General features: G+C 45.8%; 1 pseudogene; it reads left to right on the top strand.

Moving 5' to 3' along the window:
- The first annotated feature begins 12,010 nt into the window (after window positions 1–12,010).
- LOC125519191 lies at window positions 12,011–12,799 on the top strand (annotated as a pseudogene).
- The last annotated feature ends 10,471 nt before the right edge of the window (window positions 12,800–23,270 follow it).

The following is a 23,270-nucleotide window of genomic DNA, read 5'->3' as shown; positions in this document are numbered from 1 at the left end:
TAGTATTAAAGAATTTATTAGTTCGCAAAAGAGTTTCAATGCTTTCATTGAAGAAAAATTGTCTAAGATTGATGAGTTGGCTTGGAACATGGATAGAATTTCTCTTGATGTTGATTCTTTGAAACTTAGATCTATTCACCTAAGCATGATATCAATGAGTCTCTCAAATCCATGAGAATTTCCATTGATGAGTGCAAAGAAAGAACCGCTAGGATGCGTGCTAAAAAGGACTGCTTTATAAAAGTGTGTTCCTCTAGTTTTGATGATAATAAGGATGAAGATCTAAAAGTGATTGATGTGTCTCCTATTAAGTCTTTGTTTTTCAATATGAATCTTGATAATGATGGGACTGGAGATGACTCAAATTTAGTTAAAAGGCGTCCCAATGATTCGGAGTTTTTAGATCTTGATGCAAAAATTGGTAAAGGTGGGATTGGAGATGTCAGAACTTTACATACCAATGAGCCCACTATTTTGGATTTCAAGGAATTCAATTATTATAATTTCTCTTTAATAGATTGTATTTCCTTGTTGCAATCCGTGCTAAATTCTCCGCATGCTTATAGTCAAAATAAAGCTTTTACCAAACATATCGTTGATGTTTTGATGCAATCTTATGAAGAAAAGCTTGAATTAGAAGTTTCTATCCCTAGAAAACTTCATGATGAGTGGGAACCTACTATTAAAATTAAAGTTAGATATCATGAATGCTATGCTTTATGTGATTTGGGTGCTAGCTTTTCCACGATTCCAAAAACTTTGTGTGATGTGTTAGGTTTTCGTGAATTTGATGATTGTTCTTTAAATTTGCACCTTGCGGATTCCACCATTAAGAAACCTATGGGAAGGATTAATGATGTTATTATTTTTGCAAATAGGAATTATGTGCCCGTAGATTTCATTGTTCTTGACATTGATTGCAATCCTACCTGTCCTATTATTCTTGGTAGACCTTTCCTTAGAACGATTGGTGCAATTATTGATATGAAAGAAGGGAATATTAGATTCTAATGTCCGTTAAGGAAAGGCATGGAACACTTTCCTAGAAATAAAATTAAATTACCTTATGAATCTATTATGAGATCCACCTATGAATTGCATACCTAAGATGATAATACCTAGATCTATTCTTGTTCTTATGCCTAGCTTGGGGCGTTAAACGATAGCGCTTGTTGGGAGGCAACCCAATTTATTTTTGTTTCTTGTTTTTTGGTTCTGTTTAGTAATAAATAATTCATGTAGCCTTTGTTTAGATGTGGTTTTATGCTTTTAATTAGTGTTTGTGCCAAGTAGAACCTTTGGGAAGACTTGGGGGAAGTTTTAGTGATCTTGCTGTAAAAAACAGAAACTTTAGCGCTCAGGAGATTTTCTGCCATTTTTTACTGGAGAGTGCGATTAGGTTGATTCCTTTTGCATATGATTAATAGACAAATTACTCACGTCCAAAAATTTATTTCATAATTTTTGGGGTTACAGAAGTATTATAAACCTACAGATTACTACAGACTGTTCTTCTTTTGACAGATTCTGTTTTTCGTGTGATGTTTGCTTATTTTGACGAGTCTATGGCTAGTATCGGAGGGTATGAACCATAGAGAAGTTGGAATACAGTATGTTTAACACCAATATAAATAAATAATGGGTTCATTACAGTACCTTAAGTGGTGGTTTGTTTTCTTATACTAATGGAGCTCATGAGATTTTCTGTTGAGTTTTGTGTTGTGAAGTTTTCAAGTTTTGGGTAAAGATTTGATGGATTATGGAATAAGGAGTGGCAAGAGCCTAAGCTTGGGGATGCCCAAGGCACCCCAAGTTAAAATTCAAGTACAACCAAAAGCCTAAGCTTGGGGATGCCCCGGAAGGCATCCCCTCTTTCGTCTTCTTCCATCGGTAACTTTACTTGAGGCTATATTTTTATTCACCACATGATATGTGTTTTTCTTGGAGCGTCTTGTATGATTTGAGTCTTTGCTTTTTGTTTTACCACAGTCATCCTTTCTGTACACACCTTTTGGGAGAGACACACATGAATTGGAATTTATTAGAATACTCTATGTGCTTCACTTATATCTTTTGAGCTAGATAATTTTTCTCTAGTGCTTCACTTATATCTTTTAGAACACGGTGGTGGTTTTATTTTATAGAAATTAGTGACCTCTCATGCTTCACTTATATTATTTTGAGAGTCCTTTAGAAAAATATGGTAATTTTATTTGGTTATAAACTTGGTCCTAATATGATAGGCATCCAATATTGGTATAATAAAAACTTGCATAAAAAGTGCGTTGAATACTATGAGAAGTTGGATACTTGATAATTGTTTTGAGATATGAGGATGGTTATATTAGAGTTTTCATAGTTGAGTAGTTGTGAATTTGAGAAATACTTGTGTTGAAGATTGCAAGTCCCATAGCATGCACGTATGGTAACCGTTGTGTAACAAATTTCAAACACGAGGTGTTCTTTGATGTTCATCCTTATGAGTGGCGGTCGGGGACGAGCGATGGTCTTTTCCTACCAATCTATCCCCCTAGGAGCATGCGCGTAATGCTTGGTTTTTGATGACTTGTAGATTTTTGCAATAAGTATGTGAGTTCTTTATGACTAATGTTGAGTCCATGGATTATACGCACTCTCACATTTCCATAATTGCTAGCCTCTTCGGTACAGTGCATTGCCCTTTCTCACCTTGAGAGTTGGTGCAAACTTTGTCGGTGCATCCAAACCCCATGATATGATACGCTCTATCACACATAAACCTTCTTATATCTTCCTCAAAACAGCCACCATACCTACCTATTATGGCATTTCCATAGCCATTCTGAGATATATTGCCATGCAACTTTCCACCGTTTCATTTATGACATGCTTCATCATTGTCATATTGCTTTGCATGATCATGTAGTTGACATTGTATTTGTGGCAAAGCCACCATGCATAATTTATCATACATGTCACTCTTGATTCATTGCCCTTCCCGGTACACCGCCAGAGGCATTCATATAGAGTCATATTTTATTCTAGTATCGAGTTGTAATCATTGAGTAGTAAATAAATAGAAGTGTGATGATCATCATTAATAGAGCATTGTCCCAAAAAAGGCCAAAAAAGGCCCAAAAAGAGAAAAAAAGAAGAAGAAAAGAAATAAAAAGGGATAATTTGTGCTTCAAAGTAGCACCATGATCTTTATGATAGAGAGTCTCTTCTTTCGTCACTTCAATATACTAGTGGTATTTTTCATTATAGAACTTGGCTTGTATATTCTAACAATGGGCTTCCTCAAATGCCCTAGGTCTTCGTGAGCAAGCAAGTTGGATGCACACCCACTTAGTTTCTTTTGTTGAGCTTTCATACATTTATAGCTCTAGTGCATCCGTTGCATGGCAATCCCTACTCCTTACATTGACATCAATTGATGGGCATCTCCCTAGCCCGTTGATTAGCTGCGTCGATGTGAGGTTTTCTCCTTTTTTGTCTTCTCCACATAACCCCCATCATATTATTCTATTCCACGCATAATGCTATATCCATGGCTCACGCTCATGTATTGCGTGAAAGTTGAAAAAGGTTTGAGATTACTAAAGTATGGAACAATTGCTTGGCTTTTCATCAGGGTTGTGCAAGATGATAGCATTCTTGTGTGACGAAAATGGAACATGACCAAACTATATGATTTTGTAGGGATGAACTTTCTTTTGCCATGTTATTTTGAGAAGACATGATTTCTTAGTTAGTATGCTTGAAGTATTATTGTTTTTATGTCAATATTAAATTTTTGTCTTGAATCTTTCGGATCTGAATATTCATGCCACAATAAAGAAAATTACATTGAGAATTATGCTAGGTAGCATTCCACATCAAAAATTATGTTTTTGTCATTTACCTACTCGAGGACGAGCAGGAATTAAGCTTGGGGATGCTTGATACGTCTCCAACATATCTATAATTTTTTTATTTTTCCATGCTATTATATTATCTGTTTTGGATGTTTAATGAGCTTTATTTTACACTTTTATATTATTTTTGGGACTAACCTACTAACCCAAGGCCCAGTGCAAATTGATGTTTTTTTGCCTATTTCAGTGTTTCGCAGAAAAGGAATATCAAACGGAATCGAAACGGAATGAAACCTTTGGGAGAGTTATTTTTGGAACAAACGTGATCCAGGGGACTTGGAGTAGACGTCAAGAAAGAAACGAGGTGGCCACGAGGCAGGGAGGTGCGCCTGCCCCCCTGGGCGCGCCCCCACCCTCGTGGGCCCCTCGCAGCTCCACCAACCTACTTCTTCCTCCTATATATATATATATATCCATATACCCCAAAAACATCCAGGAGCACCACGAAACCCTATTTACACCGCCGCAACCTTTTGTACCCAAGAGATCCCATCTTGGGGCCTTTTCCGGAGCTCCGCCGGAGAGGGAAATCGATCACGGAGGGCTTCTACATCAACACCATAGCCTCTCCAATGATGTGTGAGTAGTTTATCACAGACCTTCGGGGCCATAGTTATTAGCTAGATGGCTTCTTCTCTCTCTTTGGATCTCAATACAATGTTCTCCTCGATCTTCTTGGAGATCTATTTAATGTAACTCTTTTTGTGGTGGGTTTGTCGAGATCCGATGAATTGTGGGTTTATGATCAAGTTTATCTATGAACAATATTTGATTCTTCTCTGAAATTTTTTATGTATGATTGGTTATCTTTGCAAGTCTCTTCGAATTATCAGTTTGGTTTGGCCCACTAGATTGATCTTTCTTGCAATGGGAGAAGTGCTTAGCTTTGGGTTCAATCTTGCGGTGTCCTTTCCCAGTGACAGCAAGGGCAGCAAGGTGTGATGGCCTGCCTTATTAGGGATGATAGATTACTCATATCAATAAGGAATTCCTTCTTTTCCGGGAGCCCATTCGGATAGAACTCCAAAGTTAAGCGTGCTCAACTTGGAGTAATTTCTGGATGGGTGACCGAACAGGAAGTTGCTCCCTGGTGCGCACGAGTGAGGACAAAGTGCGCAGAAAAGACTAGTATTGATCTGTGGGGCCAGTCTAGATCCCGCCAGGAGTAACGACCACCGGCGGGTGTGTCCGGGGCGTTACACAAGGCACGTATTATATGGGCATCACGTCCGGATAAAAAGACGGGTTTATATCATATTGCTTGAGTTTATCCCTCTACATCATGTCATCTTGCCTAATGCATTACTCTGTTCTTATGAACTTAATACTCTAGATGCATGCTGGATAGCGGTCTGTGTGGAGTAATAGTAGTAGATGCAGAACCGTTTCGGTCTACTTGTCGCGGACGTGATGCCCATATACATGATCATGCCTAGATATTCTCATAATTATTCACTTTTCTACCAATTGCTCGACAGTAATTTGTCCACCCACCATAATACTTATGCTATCTTGAGAGAAGCCACTAGTGAAACCTATGGCCCCCGGGTCTATCTTTTATCATATAAGTTTCCAATCTATTTTATTTTGCAATCTTTATTTTCCAATCTATATCATAAAAATACCAAAAATATTTATCTTATTATCTCTATCATATCTCACTCTCGTAAGTGATCGTGAAGGGATTGACAACCCCTTTATCGCGTTGGTTGCGAGGTTCTTATTTGTTTGTGTAGGTACGAGGGACTTGCGTGTAGTCTCCTACTGGATTGATACCTTGGTTCTTAAAAACTGAGGGAAATACTTACGCTACTTTGCTGCATCACCCTTTCCTCTTCAAGGGAAACCAACGGAGTGCTCAAGAGGTAGCAAGATGCATAAAGGATAAACATCACATGCAATCAATATAAGTGATATGATATGGCCATCATCATCTTGTGCCTTTGATCCCCATCTCCAAAGCACCGTCATGATCACCATCGTCACCGGCTTGACACCTTGATCTCCATCGAAGCATCGTTGTCGTCTTGCCAACTATTGCTTCTACAACTATCGCTACCGCTTAGTGATAAAGTAAAGCAATTACATGGCGATTGCATTTCATACAATAAAGCGACAACCATATGGCTCCTGCCCGTTGCCGACAACTCTGTTACAAAACATGATCATCTCATACAATAAAATTTAGCATCATGACTTGACCATATCACATCACAACATGCCCTGCAAAAACAAGTTAGACGTCCTCTATTTTGTTGTTGCAAGTTTTATGTGGCTGCTACGGGATGAGCAAGAACCGTTCTTACTGACGCATCAAAAACCACAACGCGATATAGTGATTGCTTTTGATCTTCAAAAAATACCCTGTTCATTGAATCCGATTCAACTAAAGTTGGAGAAACTGACACCCACTAGCCACCTGTGTGCGAAGCACGTCGGTAGAACCAGTCACACGTAAGCGTATGCGTAATATCGGTTTGAGCCGCTTCATCCAACAATACCGCTGAATCAAGAATCAACTAGTGACGGCAAGCAATATGTATACACCCACGCCCACAACTCCTTTGTGTTCTACTCGTGCATATAACATCTATGCATAGACCTAGCTCAGATGCCACTGTTGGGGAACGCAGCAATTTCAAAAAATTTCCTACGCACATGCAAGATCCATCTAGGTGATGCATAGCAATGAGGGGAAAGAGTGTTATCCACGTACCCTCGTAGACCAAAAGCGGAAGCGTTATGACAACGCGGTTGATGTAGTCGTACGTCTTCACGATCCGGCCGATCCTAGTACCGAAGATACGGCACCTCCACGATCTGCACACATTCAGCTCAGTGACGTCCCACGAACTCTAGATCCAGCAGAGGTCGAGGGAGAGTTTCATCAACACGACGGCGTGATGACGGTGATGATGAAGTTACCAACGCAGGGCTTCGCCTAAGCTCTACAACGATATGACCGAGGTGGAAATCTGTGGAGGGGGCACCGCACACGGCTAAAACAATCAACTTATGTGTCTATGTGGTGCCCCCTTCCCCGTATATAAAGGAGTGGAGGAGGGGGAGGGCCGGCCCTCTATGGCGCACCCAAGGGGGGAGTCCTACTCCCGGTGGGAGTAGGATTCCCCCTTTCCCTTGTTGGAGTAGGAGAGGAGGAAGGGGAGAGAGGGAGAAGGAAAGGGGGGCCGGCCCCCACCCCAATTCGGATTGGGCTTAGGGGTGCGTCCCACCTTGTCCGCCTCCTCCTCTCTTCGCACTAAGGCCCATTAAGGCCCATACACTCCTTGGGGGGTTCCGGTAACCCCCCGGTACTCCGGTAAATGCCCAAACTCACCCGGAACCATTCTGATGTCCAAACGTAGCCTTCCAATATATTGATGTTTATGTCTCAACCATTTTGAGACTCCTCGGCATGTCCATGATCTCATCCGGGACTCCAAACAACCTTCGGTACATCTAAACACATAAACTCATAATATCGATCGTCACCGAACGTTAAGCGTGCGGACCCTACGGGTTCGAGAACTATGTAGACATGACCGAGACTCATCTCCGGTCAATAACCAACAGCGGAACCTGGATGCTCATATTGGTTCCTACATATTCTACGAAGATCTTTATCGGTCAAACCGCATAACAACATACGTTGTTCCCTTTGTCATCGGTATGTTACTTGCCCGAGATTCGATCGTCGGTATCTCAATACCTAGTTCAATATCGTTACCGGCAAGTCTCTTTACTCGTTCAGTAATGCAACATCCCGTAACTAACTCATTAGTCACATTGTTTGCAAGGCTTATAGTTATGTGCATTACCGAGAGGGCCCAGAGATACCTCTCCGATACACAGAGTGACAAATCCTAATCTTGATATATGCCAACTCAACAAACACCATCGGAGACACATGTAGAGCATCTTTATAGTCACCCAGTTACGTTGTGACGTTTGATAGCACACTAAGTGTTCCTCCGGTATTCGGGAGCTGCATGATCTCATAGTCATAGAAAAATGTATAAGTTATGAAGAAAGCAATAGCAGTAAACTAAACGATCAAAGTGCTGATCACGTTCATCAAATGACAACTCCTTGTCCATGTCTAGGAAACTTAACCATCTTTGATTGACGAGCTAGTCAAGTAGAGGCATACTAGTGACACGCTGTTTGTCTATGTATTCACACATGTACTAAGTTTCCGGTTAATACAATTCTAGCATGAATAATAAACATTTATCATGATATAAGGAAATATAAATAACAACTTTATTATTGCCTCTAGGGCACATTTCCTTCATACTTCCCAAGTAAGGGCACTACGACACCCTTCGGTGAGCCGCCACCTCATGTGTAGGTCCATGAGCCGGCCCACTCAATGAGTCGCCACATGGGCCTTGATGTCTTCATCGCCACATCCCATGTCAAGTCTCTCTCCTTAGACTACTACTGGATAACCTAGCCCTGAACAGGCGGGTCATATCGGTGGGTTATATCCCCGACATTAGCCCCCAGATTGACTTGGATTCATCCCTGTTAATCTTTAGACTGATAAGAGTTCCGGGTCATCTTCCCTTTTGAATCTGCATCATGGCGGGTCATAGTTTCCGGCTTATGATACTTCCACACTTGGCATTTCTTATCTCTTTGAAACATGACATAATCTTCCAGAATTTCAAGAGCTCAAGTGTGATATCACAACGAATCTTTTGTGCATATTTGTCAAGCCGAAAAATCGAAGTGTCCCTTACTCGAAAAAGTTAATGTGCCTCCTCTACTTTCGCGCCTGCCTTTTCTCCATCTCTTTACCTTATAAATACAACTGTAGGAGTTCGGCTTTCACTCTTTGACGCTTCATTCCCCCACTTCTTCTTCCTCTTGTCAAAGCCTTCACGACCGGAGCTACGTCATTTCTCGAGCTCGTCGATTGTGACCTCAACGCCGTCCAGCTTGTTGCCACAGTTCACCGGAAACGCCGGCCATCTTCTGCAGCGACTAGGTACTCCTAAATCATCGCTATTAGATCTGTAATGCCTCTGTCCTCACGCGTCGTTCGTCGTAGTTCATGGGCGTTCATCAGTTTATATCATCATCCTATGCCGTTTAGATCTAGATTCAAATGAGCCCTCCATAGAAGTACTCCATTAGTGATAGCAACACCATTTTTGCATCTGGAAACTTCATATCTTTGTCAGATTCTGCGAATAGACTAGCCAATGCGTCCACTGTCCACCTTAGGTTTAGTGAATATTTTTTTTGAACCATTTTGTATATCCGTAATGGCAATCGTTTCAACAGAAACTTGTTTCTGTCCAACACTTCGCTGAAAGACAAAAGTCTTCAAGTAGGATGAGTTGCCCTATGCTTTGCCGGCTCATTATTACACCTTGTAACTCGCCTAATTTTGATAGTCATAGTTGTCCCTTATCCGGCAGGCTCAATATTTTGAGAACCTTGGCGACTTGTTAGTAATGGAGCAAACATGCTGACTTGTCCCAAAAATCATAGTAACCAACTGGCGACTTATCGCTCATAAAAATGGCCCGCCGCTTTTTTTCCTGCAGTTTTAATCCTTTGAGCAACTCATCATGGCCAAGATTGACAAGGCCTGCAACTGGGTCCGGTCCCAAGTTTCCACCCTGATGCTTGATGATCTCGTGGGGCAAGGTCTTCTTCCGGCTCAAGAGGTAGTTGGCTGGCGGGCACCTGATGAACAGAGCACTCCCCAGCTTGATGAAGAAGAAGTTATTGTGTTCACTGATCATGTTCATAGGGGCTTCTCACCGCCCGGGTCAAAATTCATTTAATGGATGTATCTAGCACTAACATTCATTTAAGAGACAAACTTTGTCGGACGGAGGGAGTACATATGTAGTTTTAAATCAAGAAACAGCAAGAAGAGAATTTTGTCAATTTTGGTTGAATTCCAATTGCAACATGGACTGCAAGTCTGAACATTATTTTCCGAAAAGGGGGAAGACCCCAGCCTCTGCAAGTCTAAACATGGACATGAGAACTCAAAATTGCAAAAGAGGAGATTTGTTGATTGCTTAGGTCCGTGCAGAATTATATAATTCGACCCAAACACACCTTTCCCAACACGAGGATCAATTTCTTTCAGTTCTTTGCAGATTTCAGCAGATTTTTAACACTAAATCTCGCTTTCAATTCATCAACTTCTTTCGATCACATACATACAGAACATGCATACGAGCTACGAGCAACTTACAACTACTGCTACGCCATGTTCGGGGAACGACTAGAATAGAAGAAGAGGTCTAGGTGCAAAAATAGAAAAATTGACGCTGGGCCGTCGGATGGATCATGCATGGTACAGATTGTACTGAGTGGAATCTGTGCGCACAATTGCCATTCGAGTCCGAGAGAAGTGCATATTACACCCCTCAACTCTAGCCCTAGTCTAATATACAACCTCCAACTCCAAAACCGTCTAATCTGCAACCTCCAACTCTTAAAACCGGCCAAAATTCAACCCTCCTCTCCCCTTGACCGGTTTTGACCGGGTCTGACCCATTGACTGATGAACAGTAAATTTAGACGGTTTTGAAGTTGGGGGTTGTATATTAGACTAGGGCTAGAGTTGAGGTGCGTAATATGCACTTCTCTTTTCGAGTCCCCCGCTCCTAACTATTTTCCTCCTGACACCCTTCTTCTTCGAGTCCCCATGTTCGAGCCTTCGCGAAGAAGGATATACGTAAAAGTGACCAGGACTAGTTCTTGACTAGAGCTACACATGAAGCTGCGTCCTGACCGCGAAGGTCTTCTTGACCATGGAGCTGCTGCAACTCCTGATTGGCTGCACCTGAGACGCCGGCTGCATCATCTTGGGCGCCTGCACCAACTGCGTCTTGCGCCGCCGTTTGGCGTCCGCTGCTTCCTGGTAACCTTGGCGGAGCTTGCGCTTCGCAGCTTCCATCTTCTCCTCCGAGCAGAGCCGGGCACGGTCACCGTCGACGAAGCCGGCGGCAGGATCGGACACCTTTTTGATGATTTCTGCCGTCTTCTTGGACACCGGCTCGCAGATGATCTTGGGACTGGGAGGTCGCTTCGTCTTCACGTCAGGGCCGGCGCAGGCACGCTGCTGCAGGCCGACGGTCGCCTTGGGCTGCGGTAGCTTCTTCATCGGCATGGCGTCGTCCTTGGTGACCTTGAGGACGTCGTCCTGGACGGAGGTCTCCCACCCGCTCACGATGCCGCGCGCGAGGAGGCGGACGCGCTCCGAGTCGTGCTCCCGCAGCGCGCGCACAGAGTCGGCGAGTTCCGTGGAGATGGGCACCCCCAGTGTTGATGGAACCAACCTCAGCGTCTCGAGAGACTCTGCCATGAGGTCGTCGAGAATCCCGCAGATACGCTCCGCCTGCTCCTCGTCGGCGGCGTTGCAGAGCCCTACCAGCAGGTCCCCCCTCGCGCGCTGGAACACGTGGCGGGAAAATTGGTCTGGGTCGGCGGCCTCGATGGCGGCGTCCACGGGGTCGAAGGCACCGTAGAAGCTGTTCCACCGGCGGAGCATCTGCGCGGCCATGGCGGCGGCTTTTCCGCGAGCTCCTGTGATCGATCTTGTGGTGGATGGGGGAGTGGGGAGGATTGGATGGGGAAATTGGAAAGGAAGAAGGCGATCGCCTACCACGAGGCCCCCAATGCAGCTTATATCTCCCGGCGAGGCGGTGGCCGTACTCCAGTCGGTGCTCCCGATCCAATTCGGAAGCGCGTTTCACTCCAGTCGGCCGGAATCCGATTGAACGGCGGCAAATGCGCTCCACGCGTTGCGCGCGCGCCACGAAAACTTGCCCTGTACATTCACGGCCACCCCATGACCACCGTCACGCACCAGCAGCGGGGGTAGGAACCCCATGGCCACCGTCTCGCGGGTAGCCGCTGCCGAAGCCGCCATTGGCGCCATGATCGATGACCACGCCGCCGGCTCCCGCAAGAGACGGCGCATCGGGACTACGAGCTGACGCGCCCACGCGCTCCACCGCAACCTGCTGGCGCGGGAAGGGCGGCTCCTGGCGCGGACGTCGCCCTGAAATGCCTCATCCGCTCACCCGACGACGGCAAGAGGAGGCGCCGTGCCCACGCGCTCCGCCGCAACCTGCTGCGTGAGGCATGCTACCTCGCGGCGTGCCGTGGCCACCCGTCCGTCGTCGGCTTGCACCGGACAGTGCAGCCTCGTCCTGGAGCACGTCGGCCCGAGCCTCGGCCACGTTCTGCCTTCTGCGTGATCGCCACGAGCCGTTCACTGAGGAGGAGACGCGCCGCGTCATGCGGCAGATCCTGGGCGGCGCCGAGAGGATGCACGAGCGCGGCATTGTCCACCGGGACATCAAGCCCGGGAACATCCTCGTCGGCGGCGAAGGCGTGGTGAAGATATGCAGCCTCGGGCTGGCCGTTTCAATGGCGAGCGCGCCGCGCTCCGCCGCGCGCGGTCAGGCCGACACGCTCTGGTACATGGCTCCGGAGATGCTCCTGGGGAAGCCGGAGTACGACGAGCTCGTGGACGCCTGGTCGCTCCGCTGCGTCATGACTGAGCTGCTCGCCGGCGAGCCATTGTTCCCTGGCCACAGCGCGACCGACCAGCTCCTGAGAATCTTCCGCGTGCTCGGTAGCACGTGTATGGGTATGGCATCCACGCCGCTCGCCGACGCGGGGCAGAAGCCGCTGACCGGCCGAGGCGGCAGCCGGCCGCGCGAGCTGTTTCCCGAGGAGCGCCTGTCGCGTGACGTGTTCGAGGTTTTTTTAGAGGGGCTCCTCACGTGCGACCCCGGCGAGCGTCCGCCAGCGGCCATGGTACCCATGGTTCGCTGGCACCGCCGACGTCCACGCCGCGTAGGATGCGTGCTCGACCACCATTCTTGGGAGCCGCGTACAAAGATGATTTTATTTTGTAATGTATATTCACGAGTTTACTTTACTGCCAGGGACGAGCGTACCTTGTAAAGCATGCTTGAAAAGTGTACAGAGCTTGAGTGGAGCTGTAATGGAATTGTAAATGAGTTGGTTTGACATAGTGCTATCAATACTGCAGACCAGTACACGTCTCCACGACACGCGACATGGAGAGTCGACCGGTGATCAACATAGAAAATGATTAGCCTTTGTTGGGTGAGCATCCGGAAATAAAATGCTGGTTGTTCCAGGGACATTTCCACTCAAAACATCGAACACCAACCGTTTCTTGCTGTTGCATTGCACAGCAAACAAGGCCAACGGCACCCCTGACCTCTACAAAACCGTTGCTCCCGTTGATAGCATTTGCTTCCATTGCCCAAAGATATCTGGCAGACGCAATGTAGACACAAAATTGGGACACCAGTGGAATACATGGTTTATAATACACTGGTATGGTGGTAACCAATACTAGTGTCCTGTGATTTAGCAAACCCTTTCTATCAATTTGAAAACACAAAAAATGTGACCCCCACCACCGTCCCCACAAAAACCACATCCGGACGAAGAACCCTAGTCAAACCCCACTCCGCTTTAGTCCTCTCGCCCTCTCCGCACCCCTTTGTCCCCTTCCCTTCCACCCAATCTCTCCTCCATCCCCTCCGCCATGGCCGCCTCCGGTTCCGACGAGATCAACTGGGTGGTGCTGGCCAACACCAACTTGTCGAGTCCCTTTGACCAGGACGAGGAGAAGCTCGTGCTCCGCATGGCGCTCCGGCGATCGTGGATGGACCGAGCGGGAGCTCCTTTGTTGGGGAACATAGTAATTTCAAAAATATTCATACGCACACGCAGGATCATGGTGATGCATAGCAACGAGAGGGGAGAGTGTCGTCCACGTACCCTCGTAGACCGTTAAGCGGAAGCGTTATGACAACGCGGTTGATGTAGCCATACGTCTTCACGATCGACCGATCCTCAGTACCGAACGTACGACACCTCCGCGTTCAGCACACGTTCAGCTCGGTGACGTCCCGCGAACTCACGATCCAGTAGAGCTCGGGGAAGAGTTTCGTCAGCACGACGGCGTGGTGACGATGTTGATGAAGCTACCGCAACAGGGCTTCGCCTAAACACCGCTACAATATGACCGAGGTGGATTATGGTGAAGGGGGGCACCGCACACGGCTGGGAGAGATCTTTGTGATCAACTTGTGTGTTTAGAGGTGCCCCCTGCCTCTGTATATAAAGGAGCAAGGGGGAGGCCGGCCGGCCCTTGTTGGTGCGCCAGGAGGAGGAATCCTCCTCCTAGTAGGAGTAGGATTCCTCCCTTTCCTACTCCTACTAGGAAGGGGAAAGGAAGGGGAAGAAAGAGAAGGAAAGGGGGGGGGCGCCGCCCCCCTTCTCCTAGTCCAATTCGGACCAGAGGGAGGGGGCGCGCTGCCTGCCCTAGGCCGGCCCCTCTCTCTTTCCCTTATGGCCCAACAAGGCCCATTAGCCCCCAAGGGGTTCCGGTAACCCCTCCGGTACTCCGGTAAAATCTCGATTTTACCCGGAACTCTTCCAATGTCCAAATGTAGGCTTCCAATATATCAATCTTTATGTCTCGACTATTTAGAGACTCCTCGTCATGTCGGTGATCATATCCGGGACTCCGAACTACCTTTGGTACATAAAAACATATAAACTCATAAAACCGATCGTCACAGAACTTTAAGCGTGCGGACCCTATGGGTTCGAGAACTATGTAGACATGACCGAGACATGTCTCCGATCAATAACCAATAGCGGAACCTGGATGCTCATATTGGTTCCTACATATTCTATGAAGATCTTTATCGGTCAAACCGCATAACACTATACGTTGTTCTCTTTATCATCGGTATGTTACTTGCCCAAGATTCGATCGTCGGTATCCCAATACCTAGTTCAATCTCGTTACCGGCAAGTCTCTTTACTCGTTTCGTAATGCATCATCCCGCAACTAACTCATTAGTCACAATGCTTGCAAGGCTTATAGTGATGTGCATTACCGAGAGGGCCCAGAGATACCTCTCCGACAATCGGAGTGACAAATCCTAATCTTGATCTATGCCAACTCAACAAGTACCATCGGAGACATCTGTAGAGCACCTTTATAATCACCCAGTTATGTTGTGACGTTTGGTAGCACACAAAGTGTTCCTCTGGTATTCGGGAGTTGCATAATCTCATAGTCATAAGAACATGTATAAGTCATGAAGAAAGCAATAGCAGTAAACAGAAACGATCAAGTGCTAAGCTAACGAATGGGTCAAGTCAATCACACCATTTTCCTAATGATGTGATCCCATTGATCAAATAACAACTCATGTCTATGGTTTGGAAACTTAACCATCTTTGATCAATGAACTAGTCAAGTAGAGGCATACTAGTGACACTATGTTTGTCTATGTATTCACACATGTATTATGTTTCCGGTTAATACAATTCTAGCATGAATGATAAACATTTATCATGAAATAAGGAAATAAATAATAACTTTATTATTGCCTCTAGGGCATATTTCCTTCAGTCTCCCACTTGCACTAGAGTCAATAATCTAGATTACACCGTAATGATTTTAACACCCATTGAGCCTTGGTGCTGATCTTGTTTTGCTCGTGGAAGAGGCTTAGTCAACGGGTATGCAACATTCAGATTCGTATGTATCTTGCAAATCTCTATGTTCCTGGACTTGATCCTGGATGGAGTTGAAGTGTCTCTTGATGTGCTTGGTTCTCTTGTGAAATCTGGATTCCTTTGCCAAGGCAATTGCACTAGTATTGTCACAAAAGATTTCCATTGGACCCGATGCTCTAGGTATGACACCTAGATCGGATATGAACTCCTTCATCCAGACTCCTTCATTTGCTGCTTCCGAAGCAGCAATGTACTCCGCTTCACATGTAGATCCCGCCACGACGCTCTGTTTAGAACTGCTCCAACTGACAGCTCCACCGTTTAATATAAACACGTATCCGGTTTGCGATTTAGAATCGTCCGGATCAGTGTCAAAGCTTGCATCAATGTAACCATTTACGATGAGCTCTTTGTCACCTCCATAAACGAGAAACATATCCTTGGTCCTTTTCAGGTACTTCAGGATGTTCTTGACCGCTGTCTAGTGATCCACTCCTGGATTACTTTGGTACCTCCCTGCTAGGCTAATAGCAAGGCACACATCAGGTCTGGTACACAACATTGCATACATGATAGAGCCTATGGCTGAAGCATAGGGAACACTTTTCATTTTCTCTCTATCTTCTGCAGTGGTCGGGCATTGAGTCTTACTCAACTTCACACCTTGTAACACAGGCAAGAACCCTTTCTTAGCTTGATCCATTTTGAACTTCTTCAAAACTTTATCAAGGTATGTGCTTTGTGGAAGTCCAATTAAGCGTCCTGATCTATCTCTATAGATCTTGATTCCCAATATATAAGCAGCTTCACTGAGGTCTTTCATTGAAAAACTCTTATTCAAGTGTCATTTTATGCTATCCAGAAATTCTATATCATTTCCAATCAACAATATGTCATCCACATATAATATTAGAAATGCTACAGAGCTCCCACTCACTTTCTTGTAAATAAAGGCTTCTCCAAAAGTCTGTATAAAACTATATGCCTTGATCACACTATCAAAACATTTATTCCAACTCCGAGAGGCTTGCACCAGTCCATAAATGGATCGCTGGAGCTTGCATACTTTGTTAGATCCCTTTGGATCGATAAAACCTTCAGGTTATATCATATACAAGTCTTCTTCCAGAAATCCATTCAGGAATGCAGTCTTTACATCCATTTGCCAAATTTCATAATCATAAAATGCGGCAATTGCTAACATGATTCGGACGGACTTAAGCATCACTACGGGTGAGAAGGTCTCATCGTAGTCAACTCCTTGAACTTGTCGAAAACCTTTCGCAACAAGTCGAGCTTTGTAGATAGTAACATACCGTCAGCGTCTGTCTTCTTCTTGAAGATCCATTTATTCTTGATGGCTTGCCGATCACCGGGCAAGTCAACCAAAGTCCACACTTTGTTCTCATACATGAATCCCATCTCAGATTTCATGGCCTCAAGCCATTTTGCAGAATCTGGGCTCATCATCGCTTCCTCATAGTTTGTAGGTTCGTCATGGTCAAGTAACATGACTTGCAGAACAGGATTACCGTACCACTTTGGTGCGGATCTTGCTCCGGTTGACCTACGAGGTTCGGTAGTAACTTGATCCGAAGTTTCATGATCATCATCATTAGCTTCCTCACTAATTGGTGTAGGTGTCACAGAAACTGGTTTCTGTGATGAACTACTTTCCAATAAGGGAGCAGGTACAGTTACCTCATCAAGTTCTATTTTCCTCCGACTCACTTCTTTCGAGAGAAACTCCTCTAGAAAGGATCCATTCTTAGCAACGAATGTCTTGCCTTCGGATCTATGATAGAAGGTGTACTCATCAGTTTCCTTTGGGTATCCTATGAAGACACATTTCTCTGACTTGGGTTCGAGCTTATCAGGTTGAAACTTTTTCACATAAGCATCGCAGCCCCAAACTTTAAGAAACGACCACTTTGGTTTCTTGCCAAACCATAGTTCATAAGGCGTCGTCTCAACGGATTTTGATGGTGCCCTATTTAACGTGAATGCAGCTGTCTCTAAAGCATAACCCCAAAATGATAGCAGTAAATCAGTAAGAGACATCATAGACCGCATCATATCTAGTAAAGTACGATTATGACATTCGGACACACCATTACGCTGTGGTGTTCCAGGTGGTGTGAGTTGCGAAACTATTCCGCATTTTTTCAAATGTAGACCAAACTCATACCTCAAATATTATCCTCCACGATCAGATCGTAGAAACTTTATTTTCTTGTTACGATGATTTTCCACTTCACTCTGAAATTCTTTGAACTTTTCAAATGTTTCAGATTTATGTTTCATTAAGTAGATATACCCATATCTTCTTAAATCATCTGTGAAGGTGAGAAAATAACGATACCCGCCGCGAGCCTCAATATTCATTGAACCACATACATCAGTATGTATGATTTCCAACAAATCTGTTGCTCGCTCCATAGTTCCGGAGAACGGCGTTTTAGTCATCTTGCCCATAAGGCATGGTTCGCAAGTACCAAGTGATTCCAAAAGTCCATCAGTATGGAGTTTCTTCATGCGCTTTATACTAATATGACCCAAACGGCAGTGCCACAAATAAGTTGCACTATCATTATCAACTCTGCATATTTTGGCTTCAACATTATGAATATGTGTATCACTACTATCGAGATTTAACAAAAATATACCACTCTTCAAGGGTGCATGACCATAAAAGATATTACTCATATAAATAGAACAACCATTATTCTCAGATTTAAATGAATAACCGTCTCGCATCAAACAAGATCCAGATATAATGTTCATGCTTAACGCTGGCACCAAATAACAATTATTTAGGTCTAAAACTAATCCCGAAGGTAGATGTAGAGGTACGTGCCGACGGCGATCACAACGACTTTGGAACCATTTCCCACGCGCATCGTCACCTCGTCCTTAGCCAGTCTTCGCTTAATCCGTAGTCCCTGTTTCGAGTTGCAAATATTAGCAACAGAACCAGTATCAAATACCAAGGTGCTACTGCGAGCTCTAGTAAGGTACACATCAATAACATATATATCACATATACCTTTGTTCACCTTGCCATCCTTCTTATCCGCCAAATACTTGGGGCAGTTCCGCTTCCAGTGACCAGTCTGTTTGCAGTAGAAGCACTCAGTCTCAGGTTTAGGTCCAGACTTGGGTTTCTTCCCTTGTGTAGGATCGAAAGTATGTCTAGAGGGGGGGTGATTAGACTACTTGACCAAATAAAAATCTAGCCTTTTCCCAATTTTAGTTCTTGGCAGATTTTAGCTATCTTAGCACAAGTCAAGCAATCTCCACACAATTCAAGCAAGCATACAAAAGAGTATATGAGCAGCGGAAAGTAAAGCATGCAACTTGCAAGAATGTAAAGGGAAGGGTTTGGAGGATTCAAACGCAATTGGAGACACGGATGTTTTTGTCATGGTTCCGATAGGTGGTGCTATCGTACATCCATGTTGATGGAGACTTCAACCCACGGAGGGTAACGGTTGCGCGAGTCCATGGAGGGCTCCACCCACGAAGGGTCCACGAAGAAGCAACCTTTTCTATTCCATCACGGCCGTCGCCCACGAAGGACTTGCCTCACTAGCGGTAGATCTTCACGAAGTAGGCGATCTCCTTGCCCTTACAAACTCCTTGGTTCAACTCCACAATCTTGTCGGAGGCTCCCAAGTGACACCTACCCAATCTAGGAGACACCACTCTCCAAGAAATAACAAATGGTGTGTTGATGATGAACTCCTTGCTCTTGTGGTTCAAATGATAGTCTCCCCAACACTCAACTCTCTCTCACAGGATTTTGATTTGGTGGAAAGAAGATTTGAGTGGAAAGCAACTTGGGGAAGGCTAGAGATCAAGATTCATATGGTTGGAATGGAATATCTTGACCTCAACACAAGTGTAGGTGGTTCTCTCTCAGAAAATGTGTATTGGAAGTGTAGGTATGTTCTGATGGCTCTCTCCACGAATGAAGAGTGGGTGGAGGGGTATATATAGCCTCCACGCAGAATCTAATCGTTACACACAATTTGCCAAACTCGGTGGGACCAAATGGTTAAACTCAGTCGGACCGATTCAGCATACCTAGTGACCGTTAGGATTTTCGGTGGGACTGAGATGCAACTCGGTAGGACCGATATGGTTAGGGTTAGGGCATAACGTAATCTCGGTGTGACCGATTAGACAAACTCGGTGGGACTGATTTTGGTAATAGGCTAACCAGAGAGTTGGTCAGGTAAACTCGGTGGGACCGACTCGCCCATCTCGGTGAGACCGAAATGTTACGAAAGGGAAACAGAGAGTTTACATTGCAATCTCGGTGGGACCGATCGCTCATCTCGGTAAGACCGAAACGTTATGAAGGGAAACAGAGAGATTACAATCCCATCTCGGTGAGACCGAGATCCCTATCGGTGAGACCGATTTGCCTAAGGTTTGTGGCAGTGGCTATGATATTTGAAACTCGGTGGCGCCGGATAGAAAGAATCGGTGGGGCCGAGTTTGACTTTTGGTTTAGGTCATATGTGGATGTGGGAAGGTAGTTGAGGGTTTTGGAGCATATCACTAAGCACTTTGAGCAAGCAAGCCATTAAGAAACACCTCATCCCTCCTTGATAGTATTGGCTTTTCCTATAGACTCAATGTGATCTTGGATCACTAAAATATAAAATGTAGAGTCTTGATTTTGAAGCTTGAGCCAAACTTTTTGTCCTTAGAATTTTGAGGGATCCACTTTCCTCATCCATGCCATGCCATTCATTGAGCTTTTCCTGAAATATTAATCTTGGAATAATGTTAGCTCAATGAGCTATATGTTGTTAGGAATTACCAAAACCACCCAGGGATAGTTGCACTTTCAATCTCCCCCTTTTTGGTAATTGATGACAACATATAGATCAAAGCTTCGACAAATGATAATAAGAGTGAAAGATATTGTCACTTTGAGAAGTATGTGAAAAGCAAGAGCTCCCCTAAATTTGTGCATATCTTAAGATTTGCTTTGGACTGCAAATGCACAATGAGTTAGGATCATGGGTTACTCTTCCATGTCACATACATCTTGGTGGAGCGCTCAAAATGATAAGAATTAAATACATGCACTCATCACCAAGCAAAGTGAATGATCATATAAGGATAAGTAAGATAATATCATCTAACAAGCATAAGTGTAGCTTATGACCAACCACATGATCATCAATGTCTCACAGATAATAGCATAGCATCTCAAGCAAATAAAAGACAAACAAAGTTCAACCAAGAAGACAAGAGAGAACAAAAGCAAACTCTCTCTCGAAGCGTATGATCTATACATTTTTATCCCCCTTTGACAACAAGTTACCAAAAAGTTCATAGAAAATGCATAGCACTAAAACGTCTCTCAGGCTTGGTCTTCGGGTGGTGGTGTCCGAAGAACGCCAAGGACGAACGCTTCAGTTGAAGTAGATGGAGCTGCTAGGGTAGGTGCTGGAGCTGGTTGCGCTGGAGCTGTAGCTGGTGCAGATGAAGTGACTCTGGTGTCTGGAACAGGCACTGCAGCAGATCTCTAAGCTCGAGGCACTCTGCCAAATGCATCAGTGGTTGTCTTGCCCTTCCTCTCCTGCATGTCATCCTGTAGCTGCTCCACAACAGACTGAATCTCAGTTACTTTGACATCTAAATCATAGAATTTTTGTTCCATGATTCTTTCCAGGCTCTCCTAGTTTTGAGTTAGGGTGGCCAACCCCTTCTCAATCCTCAGAGATGATGCTATCTAATAACCAAGCTGGTCCTGCTTGCTTTTCAAAAAGTACTCAGATGCCTCCTCTTGAGTTGGCATCTTGGCAGCTGAGGGAGTCCTGGATTAGGGGGTGTTCGGATAGCCGGACTCCTGGACGATGAAGATACAAGATTGAAGACTCCATCCCGTGTCCGGAAGGGACATTCCTTGGCGTGGAAGGCAAGCTTGGCGATACGGATATAAAGATCTCCTACCATTGTAACCGACTCTATGTAACCCTAACCCTACCCGGTGTCTATATAAACCGGAGGGTTTTAGTCCGTAGGACGACATACAAATCAACAATCATACCATAGGCTAGCTTCTAGGGTTTAGCCTCCTCGATCTCGTGGTAGATCTACTCTTGTACTACCCATATCATCAATATTAATCAAGCAGGACGTAGGGTTTTACCTCCATCGAGAGGGCCCGAACCTGGGTAAAACTTCGTGTCCCTCGCCTCCTGTTACCATCCGGCCTAGACGCACAGTTCAGGACCCCCTACCCTAGATCCGCCGGTTTTGACACTGACATTGGTGCTTTCATTGAGAGTTCCTCTGTGTCGTCGCCATCAGGCTCGATGGCTCCAACGATCATCAACAGTGATGCAGTCCATGGTGAGACCTTCCTCCCCGGACAGATCTTCGTCTTCGGTGGCTTCGCACTGCGGGCCACTTCACTTGGCCATCTGGAGCAGATCGAAAGCTACACCCCTGGCCGTCAGGTTAGATTCGGAAGTTTAAACTACACGGCTGACATCCGCGGGGACTTGATCTTCGACGGATTCGAGCCACTGCCGAGCGCGCCGCACTGTCCCGACGAGCATGACCTAGCTCTGCCGCCGAACAGTGTCCTGGAGGCCGCACCCGCATCGGCTCCGATCCTTTATTTGGAGCCAACTGCGCCGATCGAGGATGGGCGGTTGGACGCCGCCTTGGGGGCTGCGATCCCAATGGCGATTGAGCCGAACACCAGCCCGCACTCCGCGAGACTCGTGACTCCAAGGAGTCGGACTCCTCTCCGGACTCCGAACCCTCCGCGCCCCTGCCAATCGAATCCGATTGGGCACCGATCATGGAGTTTACTGCCGCGGACATCTTTCAGCACTCGCCTTTCGGCGATATCCTGAAGTCACTGAAGTCTCTCTTTATCAGGAGAGCCCTGGCCGGACTACGGTCAGCGAGGTTGGGGTATGGACGATGAAGAAATTCAAAGCCCACCCACCACCCACTTTGTAGCCACTGTCGACGACTTAACCGACATGCTCGATTTCGACTCCGAAGACATCGACGGTATGGACGCCGATGAAGGAGATGATGAAGAACTAGCGCTTACTAGGCCCTGGAAAGCCACCTCGTCGTATGACATATACATGGTGGACACCCCAAAAAAGGGAGATGGCGATGGAACAGCGGAGGATGACCCCTCCAAGAAACAGCCTAAGCGCCGGCGTCAGCGGCGCCGCTCAAAATCCCGCAAAACAAACACGGTGATTCCAGCACGGGAGATAATAATACTCCGAAAAGTGCCGAAGAAAACCCCCTCCAGCAAGATTTAGCACAGGAGGATGGAGAAACCAGCCCTCATGAGAGAGCGGCAGACAGAGAGGTCGAGGACGATAATTATATGCCTCCCTCCAAAGACGAGGCAAGCCTCGACGACGACGAATTCGTCGTGCCAGAGGATCCCGTCGAGCAAGAGCGTTTTCAACGCAGGCTTATAGCCACGGCAAGAAGCCTCAAGAAAAATAGCAACAGCTTAAAGCTGATCAAGATTTGCTAGTCGACAGATGGACTGAAGTCCTCGCGGCCGAAGAGCATAAATTCGAACGCCCCTCCAAGAGCTACCCAAAGCGCAGGTTGCTACCCCAATTAGAGGAGGAAGCACTTGATGCGGCCGACCGGCCAACTCGTGGCCGCAACAGAGAGGCCTCTCGGCCCTCCAGTCAAGCCGCACCCCGTACCAAGACACGGGAATATGCGCCGGACTTACGAGACATGTTGGAGGACAAGGCAAGGCAAACAAGATCGATCTACGGATCGCGTGGGCGCCCC

The sequence above is a fragment of the Triticum urartu genome, chromosome 7, assembly GCF_003073215.2.
Source record: "Triticum urartu cultivar G1812 chromosome 7, Tu2.1, whole genome shotgun sequence".
NCBI lineage: Eukaryota > Viridiplantae > Streptophyta > Magnoliopsida > Poales > Poaceae > Triticum > Triticum urartu.
This window is presented reverse-complemented; position numbering and strand designations above follow the sequence as displayed.